The sequence below is a fragment of the Neolamprologus multifasciatus genome, chromosome 8, assembly GCF_963576455.1.
Source record: "Neolamprologus multifasciatus chromosome 8, fNeoMul1.2, whole genome shotgun sequence".
Taxonomy (NCBI): domain Eukaryota; kingdom Metazoa; phylum Chordata; class Actinopteri; order Cichliformes; family Cichlidae; genus Neolamprologus; species Neolamprologus multifasciatus.
This window is the reverse complement of record NC_140446.1, coordinates 22,178,432-22,188,129: the sequence shown is the minus strand read 5'-3', so window position 1 is coordinate 22,188,129 and position 9,698 is coordinate 22,178,432. Positions and strand designations below refer to the sequence as shown.

The 9,698-nt window shown below is 38.5% G+C and overlaps 1 pseudogene; it reads left to right on the top strand.

Annotated features, from left to right (window-relative positions):
- Positions 1–593: 593 nt before the first annotated feature.
- Positions 594–9,108, top strand: LOC146513112 (uncharacterized; annotated as a pseudogene).
- Positions 9,109–9,698: the final 590 nt, after the last annotated feature.

Below are 9,698 nucleotides of genomic sequence, written 5' to 3'. Positions count from 1 at the left end.
AAACCCACCACATAATGAGCTGTCGGATTCTGGCTTTCCCCCTAAACTAATATTGGTAAGCTAAAGTAAAAGAACCTAAACTAAAAATAGGACTGATGGTGGCCCCCAGATCATCACGAGAGCACAAACCTTCATCAAGGCAGTTCCTCTCTGGGTAGTATTTACTTTTAAGGAAATAGTTTTTAAAAGTTCTTTGTTTGATTTGGTTTAGTTTTTTTGTTCTTTTTAAAAGTACATAAAGATCTTTGTAGAGCAATAAAAACAAGTGTGAAGTGCAGACTCTTGTTATTTGCCTTGTTGAAACACATTTTAATGTACATGAAACAATTTTTTATTTTGTTTCCCAAAAACAAACAACTAAAGAACAGGAACACGGTGTATGTATTCAAACCTTTTATGTATTTAAACGGTTACAACCTTTAACTGTAATGTACACAATAAAAGTCAGAATACAGTAATTAAGTATATCCAAAAAAAATATCACATATTGTTATTTTAAAGAGCTATATATAGCATTACTGTCACTTTGACCTTTGATAGCCAAAGAAGAATACATGTGCAAACATTACATGAGCTCCTTGGCAGTGGTCATAATGAACAAAAAACTGCGAAGGGAGAAGAGGATGACATCTATGCTGATGGAGATGAGGGAGGAAGACAGAAGGACCAAGAAACCAACAACAAACCTGCATGCCCCGCCTTACCTGGCTGGATACAGTATGCATGCCAGTGAGCCTTCCAATCAGCACTGGGGATAATTCAGTGGAGAGAGCAGGTTAATGAAGATGACACAAAGGCAGGAGGTAGATGATAGATGTACCAGCACACTGAGGCTACGTGAACCACTGATGACCAATTACTCAAGTCTGTTTAATTAGCAGCACCTGGCTGCTACTTAATGTCTGTGGAGTGCACTTAGTTTTTCACACACTGCTTTTGCATTTTAGATTAATTTTTGTTAAATAAATGATGACACAATGTCATGTTTTGCGATTTATCAGAGACTGCACTTGGTCCGCTAAGGACCAGTTTGTGTTTATGTAAAACCTTCAAACTGAGGGAGTGTACTTTCTGCAACGTGACTATTTAAGCTAATGTAACAATAAAGAATGGTAGGTGTAGTCAGAGACATTATCAGGCTTCTAGGATTTGATGTAGCTTTAACTTTTCCATCCACTAACTTGTCTTTTGCTAAGCTAATGGGGCTAAATTAGCCACATTAGCTCTAGCAATAGATAGTTCCTGTAGAGCAGCGGTGTTGAACTCCAGTCCTCGAGGACTGAAACTTGTATATGTGTCCCTGCTTTAACACACCTGAATACATTTAGTATGTCATTGGCAAGACTATAGAACTTGACTGCATGCTGAGGTAGCACTTCAGCCATCTGATTCATGTTACAACAGCTCAAGAGTGAATGAACATGGTGCAATAAAAGCAGTTCTGGAAGTACTTTTTTTTTAAACGTACACTTTTATTTAAACTTACATGAGTCGGGTTTGGGGTTGCCACCTCGCCATGCAGTCAAGTCCTGCTAATGACCTACAAATTTTATTCAGGCGAAGAATAATAAAGACATCGGGGTAGATTATAAAACAAATACAAATTTTAACACTTAAAAAAAACCAAATTCCTGGGAAGTATTGAGCAGCTATTTCAGAGAAAATCTGTTATATAAAAAAAAGAGAGATTTCCTGAAATGGAAATGTTATGAACAGAGTTATATGGAACTTTTAAATTCTTTGTATTAAATATTACTGTGACTCATACAGGAGTGACAGTCTTGTTTTTCAGCTCTTAACTGACAAGAGTTTTGTGGATTCACAATAATCACAGAGGAAGTTTAGTTGCCACATCAGTTGAGTTCAGTGTCAGTTGTCAGCTCAAAAACTCTTTAGGCCTTACATCGAGGAATAATCCTTCCTGTTACTCACTGACCTAAGGGGTGTCTGAGTCTGTCAAATGGGATGACAGGTTCACTGGCGTACTCAGTCAAACGAAGCTTCAAGCATTCTGAGGGGGAAAAAAGAGGCAGTCTGAAGAGGATTTGTTGTTTCACCCTGAAAAAGCTCTTGGCCCAAAAAATAATTGTCTGACGATCGCAGTTGTTGCAAAATCAGTTTCACCCCAGTTCTTTTATTCCTCGGGCATCCAGAGACGGCACCGGACTCAGTAGTCATTTTCACAAAAACCTTTATTCATCTTTATTCATCTTCATTTAAGCATGCATCTTCTAGAAGGGGAGATGTGCAAGGCCTGTGTCCCTCTGCAAATCTTCCACTCCTTTGTCTGTGAAACACAGTTTTGTAGAAGCGACCCCATCATAAAATCCCCATGGTGTGCTGCAAACTCTGTGTCTGTGTGTGTATGCACGAGCACGTGAGTGCCTGTGTGTGCGCGTACCCGTGTGTCTATGTGAGTGCACGTGAGTGACTGTGCATGTAGGTGTGGGTGCGTCATAACAGTCAAAGCACTGTGTGTGTGTCTCTGTGTACGTGACTTCCTGCCGGTCATAAAAGTAATCTCTAGGGATGCACCGATACCGATACTGGTATCGGGTATCGGGGCCGATACTGTAAAATGTGTGTGCTACTAGGGGGACATCCCGCGCTAAACAGGCACAGGGTTAGACGAGTCAGACTGGCAGCTCCAGATAAAAAAAGAGAAACTGGAGGCTGCTGTAGCTAGGCTAAACAAAATGTCAGCAGTGTGGACCGGAACAGCCAACTTTAACCCAGGTTTTGGAAAAGCGATGAAAAACGTCAAGAGAAAATCAACGGGCAGTTAAAATAACAGAGGCTCTGACTCATTTTATCGCTCTGGATGACCAGCCAATGCCGGTCGTGGAAAACATAGGATTCTTCTCAGCATACTCGAGCTGCGATATGAAATTCCCAGTCGCCCACACATCAGGGAGATAATGGTGCCAATACTGTCTGAAGAGGTAAAGACAAGCAGTGTGTGTGCGATGTCAGTCCTCGGTTTAACGGCACAGTGGACTGATGATCCACGGGCAGATGGGGAGTTCGTTCGTCAATGCCGAATACTTTTGTTATTTTGTTTGTTTACAATATGGACACTATGCAATAATTTAAAAGTTTATTTTATTCTCAAACCTAATTTGTATTTATTTTATTCCAAACAGAAGTGTTTATTTATTATTCTGAAAGCTCGAGACAGTGCCAATAGTTCAGTGGTATTTTGTTAAATTACAATGTGGAGACTCTGCAATAATTTAACAGAAGTGCTTATTTTTCACTTGAAATTTTTTTGTGGTCATTTTTATTAAGATTTTATCTTTTATCGGCAGAGAATAAAATAAAACCTGTCTTCCAATTCATTGCATTTGTGTGTGTGTGTGTGTGTGTGTGTGTGTGTGTGTTAGAAGTATCGGTTTTTGTACTCTGTATCGGCAAGTACTCAGATCCAAGTATCGGTATCGTATCGGTTTGAAAAAATTGGTATCGTTGCATCCCTAGTAATCTCCTCACCTAAGCTACACCAAATTCCTCTACACAACAGAGAAAACAGAGTCAACATATTACAAACACTGAGACCCCCACCCAGGTCTCCCCTGGGGAATTTCCACTCAATACTCAAAAGTTAAACTTTTCTTAACTTTTTAGCGTGAGCTGGCTCCACAAGTCAGTTTGGCAACTCCTGATGTCAAAGTGCATGAAAGGTGAAAGCACTGAAGCCTAAAAGTGTACATGTGTATTTTTTCCAACCCAGATGCTGGTAAAGTACAGACAAGACGCTTTTAGAGAAAGTTAGGTCCTCCATCTTAACGATTTTGTGTCTCATGGTAAGGCATGACAAAAAACAAGCCCTAAATTTCATCTAAAAATGTCTCCCTTGCTGCATAACAGAAAACTGACTTCTTTTGAGACCCAGACAAAAGCCAAAAACATGAATTTAGAGGCTGCTCTGAAATAAAAGACTGAGCAACAGCAAGGGGTGTGTCAGCATCTGCTGTTAGCAGTGATCAATGCACTGAAAAACCTTGAGGTGGTTTACTTCATCATCGTGGTCGACTGTGCTGTGGATGAAAAAACTAGAAGCATGCTGAAGTTAAGCGGGTCTTCTCAGATTGTCAGAGAGACTCCAAATGGTACAGGAAGCAGGTTATGTACATATGTATATATCTGGTATTATATTCAAAGATAAATGATCAAAAACACCTTTGGTGAGACATTTGGACACACCAAATACTCTTTAATGAACTTTCCTAAATAATCAGCTACAACTTTACAAAGACCACCCAGATAATGGTGATAGATGCTTTGCAAACATCTTAATGACAATTTAGTAAACACTAATGATTATTGTGGCTGAACACATTTTTATTAACAATAAATGGGGTTTTCTCTTTATTGTTATAGGGTCTTTACAACTGTTGTTGTTTCATTGTTGTTATTTGGCACTTTATAAATAAAGTTGAATTGAATTGGTCCCCTTCATAGAGCAGAAAACACTCAGGTTTCAGAGAAAACCAATCTGTAAAGTGTATTTTATTATTTATTTATTTTTTGTATTGTATTGTATCTTTATTTATTTCAGACATATACAGAAAAAAAACAATATATACACAAGTACACATACTTGCATTTACAAATACGAATATATATGTAAATACGCACACGTATGTGCTCAGATAAAACAAAAAAAGAAAATAAATAAAATAAAACAGAGTCTAAATGACATGAAATGACAATTATTAGGTCTGAAATGGAAGAAGTATAACATACTTATTAATCCCTACCCCATGCTCAACATTCTATTGAATCCCACTATTCACCTAATTCCCATCATCACTTACCCCACACAATAAACAAGGAGAACATGTATAAACATAGCTACAGTGATAGATATAATTTAGATACAATTTAGCATAGTTATATTATATATTATTTTGAAACACACCCTAATGTACGAGACAGCTTATTCATACAGCACGTTCTATTACCGAAGCTACAATAACACGGCCATGTCTCTGTGTTTAAACTGTAAAGCCAAAGCTAACTGTATGATATTGTGAGGAATGGATTCATAACATGGCAGAAAAGTCAAAGTTGTTCATATTTTATTCTACACTTTTCTGGCATGTGTTTTTGTTACTGTGTTACTGTTGTTGAGTTATATAGAAAATTCTCTAGAAAATGCTTATTCCTGTTTTATTCCCCGTTTTCTATCGCTATACTTATTCTTAGACAGAGGGCCTCTAGGAGGAGCACAGAGTCGTGGAGTTTTGTTTAGAGCTTCAGGGATGGCAAATTAAGGATGATGAAACAGTAGCATGTATGAGATGTCCAAAGCAGCTCCATTGAAAATAACGCTAACAGCATTCTTACTCTTACTGATAATGATGAGCTCAAGCAACTTGAGACTTGAATACACGTCTCACATCTGCTTAATAATCATATTCTGAGCTTTAGTTTATGTGACTTTTTGTCAGCAGTTTTCTCAGAGACAAGCCAAACTGTATATTTAAAAAAGGTCTCATATTTAATCTTTAAAAGCAGACGGGGACATAACTGCGACTGCTAAATTACCAAACTGACTGCGACTAAAAAAGCTGATCAGGAACAGCTCTGCAAATTGGCCGAGTGGTCAACATCCAGAATTTAGCATTTCAGCTAGTGAGTCATCACATCTCTAAAAGCAGCAGAAATCTGCAAACTACAAACAAGTCATCAGTCATTAAGTCCCTACCTGCAGTTCTTTTAAACGAGTCTATGATGATGAATGGAAACACAGAGATGTGATGTAAAAATAGACCTGTGCAATTTGTTTCTACACACACGCTGCTGCAGTAATGCTGCTGCTGAAATTGTTCCGCTACAGTACTTTCATAGTAAACACTGGTACTTAGAACTTTGTTTCTTTAAATGTGTCAGGAGCAGTGGTTCTACTTTGAGCTCCTCACCCTGTTCACAATAGGGCTCCAAACCACATGTACCCATTAACCCTTAATTCTGATGTTATGACCCTGCCTTGACTCCTTCACTTGGGCTTCACTTGGCAACCCCTTGTGAATAAGGGAGGAGCAGAAAGTTGCAATAGAAAAGTACCTTTTTTTTCTTTTTTTTTAAAAAATAGGTAGTTACGGTTTAAGATACTAAGCTTAAACAGTCGAGCCAAGCACCACAAAGTTGAATGTGCCTAAGTTTCTGAGTTTCTGCTTAAAAGTTTAATTGGTCTCTGCATGGCTTACATTTTAGGGATTATCTCTGGGGTGATTGTAGCTCAGGTAGAGCAGGTCATCTGCTAATTTGAAGGCTGGTGGTTTGATTCCTGGCTGCTCCAGTTGACAAATATCCTTGGGTAAGATACTAACCCCAAGTTGCTCTGCAATGCGTCCATTGGAGTATGAATGTCTTTGAATGGTAGGCTAGAAAAAACACAGCAAAAAATGCTTGTGTGAGTATGGGTGAATGAGACAAGTTGTGTAGAGCGCTTTGAGTACTCAGATTAGAAAAACAGTCCATTTAATTCAGTTCAATTCAATTTTATTTATATAGCGCCAAATCACAACAACAGTTGCCTCAAGGCGCTTTATATTGTACAGTAGTATCAATAATAGATACAGAGAAAAACCCAACCATCATATGATCCCCTATGAGCAAGCACTTTGGCGACAGTGGGAAGGAAAAACTCCCTTTTAACAGGAAGAAACCTCCTGTTAAAAGGGAGTTTTAACTGGCAGAACCAGGCTCAGGGAGGGGCGGGCCATCTGCTGCGACCGGTTGGGGTGAGAGAAGGAAGACAGGATAAAAGACATGCTGTGGAAGAGAGACAGAGGTTAATAACAGATATGATTCAATGCAGAGAGGTCTATTAATACATAGTGAGTGAGAAAGGTGACTGGAAAGGAAAAACTCAATGCATCATGGGAATCCCCCGGCAGCCTACGTCTATTGCAGCATAACTGAGGGAGGATTCAGGGTCACCTGGTCCAGCCCTAACTATATGCTTTAGCAAAAAGGAAAGTTTTAAGCCTAATCTTGAAAGTAGAGATAGTGTCTGTCTCCTGAATCCAAACTGGAAGCTGGTTCCACAGAAGAGGGGCCTGAAAACTGAAGGCTCTCCCTCCCATTCTACTTTTAAATACTCTAGGAACGACAAGTAGGCCTGCAGAGCGGGAGCGAAGTGCTCTAATAGGGTAATATGGTACTACAAGGTCATTAAGGTAAGATTGGGCCTGATTATTTAAGACCTTGTATGTGAGGAGCAGGATTTTGAATTCAATTCCGGATTTAACAGGAAGCCAATGAAGGGAAGCCAAAGCAGGAGAAATATGCTCTCTCTTTCTAGTCCCTGTCAGTACTCTTGCTGCAGCATTTTGGATTAGCTGAAGGCTTTTCAGTGAGTTTTTAGGACATCCTGATAGTAATGAATTATACGGAGCCCTGCAAGGGACATGGGAGAAAAAAAAATTAAGACAAACTTTTGCGAGATCTCGGGATCTCGCAAAAGTTTTTTCAAGGGAGGTTTACACTGCATTTTGGGAGCAGTTTTTGGAACAGTGTGAAGGTGAAAATGAACGAGTTCCAAGGCTGAGGCCAGACTTTAGCGAGGCTGAATGGCAAGCAGTTGGGCGCTCTCCAAGGCACAATGGATGAAAATGATGAAGAGGACCTGCTTGACCTTTTTACAAGGATGGGTTCCCACTTCCTACCACCTAAGAACAACATGCAGCCTGCCATTGAAACAATGGCTCATAAGGCCCTTCTCCAAGAGCCAAAGTATATAATGGATTGCTTCTCCACACCCATGGCACGTCTGCAGCTGAAACTGTCAGACAAGGAAAGTGTGTTGTCTCTGTATGAGACAAAGAAGGCCACAGGCAAAAGACTAGTGCAGCTATTTGAAACAACAGACAACCTTTAACCATCTTCAGCGTTATGTCAAAAACGCTGATGAAACCAAAGCTGAAAAAATCCTACACTTCTGCACAGGATCTTCTGTGATATGTGTTGACAAAATTTTGGTGCGCTTTAATGCTGAAACTGGGCTCAACAGAAGGCCTGTTGCTCACACCTGTGGAGCTACCCTTGAAGTGCCATGCACTTACAGTTCTTATCCTCAATTTTGCACAGAGTTCGACAATGTCCTTTCCAGCAATTACTTTGAAATGGACATCATTTGAACTTGATGAGTGTACTAATGGTTACAGCTGTAATTGTTATATGTATGATTATCCTTGAGTTCATAAATTCTGTCTTTTTTCATTTGTCATTGAAGCATTTGATATATTCAGCCGTATAGTAAGCAGTCACCAATTGGATTTTCTGATGGTTTAGTTGTATGTTACCTCAGATTTCACAAGGACTCTTTATTGTTTCAAATGCTTTAAAAATGACTGCATGTTTCACTTCTGTTGAAAACAAGATTTGAGTTTAGCGTTAAAGGGACAGATCACATCAAAATCTGCTGTACACATTGTCATTGTATTGTTTTTACTCCTGCCATCAGCCAGAATAAAGGCTCGCTTTTGTTTAAAGTTCTCCTTGTCTGCCTTTGGGTACGTTCTCTCAACACACCGTCGTACCCCGCCATGACACACATTGGCCTGCTGTTTATCCATCTAGAATGTTTTGTCGTGAGTTGCCTAGTTTTGGGAGATATTAGCTGTAGAGATCTCTTCCTTGTCAAAAAACTACATGAAGCTACATAAAGTCTACATAAAGACATTGCTACTAAGCATTAAGTTCCATGTGAAACAAGAGAAAGGTAGGCTTGTACAGTCAATAACAATCTCTAAAATTGGGCAACTCACACTAAAACAATGTGGATTAATGAATATTACAGCTAGCAAACAGAAAAATGTGTAAATTTGATTTTAGGGTGAAAGGTCCATTAAAATTAGTAAAGAATGTCATTTTATGGTTGAGAAAAAAGTTATTGAAAGTTAATGATAAGATCCTGTTTACAAATTCTTAAAGCTGATGTTGCCTGTGTTAAATGTGGCCTGTAAACATCATCTTGTAACAATAAGTCCTATTCCCCTTGATTAGCTTCCAAAATGTTTACTAGTTGTTTTGTTAAAAAGCATATTGCCATCACAAGTTGTCTTTTTTGAAAGGACTTTGCCATAATGTGACATACAGATGATCCACAATTCTTTATACTGTCTTATATAATTACAAATTACCAAGCAACGATTATCAGATTTAACAGTTTCTTGAGTAATCAAGATTGTAGGCCAGGATTTCAAATTGGATTGAATAGTATATATGGTTAATTATAAAATATTGCTACGTTTTTGACAGATTATGCACTTCTCTGAATTAAAAGTGCTTGGGAACACAGGCAGTCCATACACAGATGTTATCACTTTGCTTTTGTCATCAGCAATTTTTTTGTTGTCTGTACTGAACTTGATTTGATTTCACAGTTTATTTGTCCTGTACTTCAAAAACACATATCATCCTTACAGAAGTGGCGAATTTTGCCAAAATAGCATTCGAATGAAATTGCTGTTCATCAACAGAACAGGTGGAAGCAAAGAATTTATTATTCGGCTGATAAAATAAGCTTCAGATAATTTCAGTGACCAAAAAAGAATGTTTATATCTATTTGAAATTCTAAGAGTTCAAAAGGTCTCTGTTTAGTTCTTTATTTTTTCTGTTTTGTTTAACCAACATTAAAAAAGGAAAGCTCGTCTGGAATCAGAATAAATATTTTTAAAAATAACAA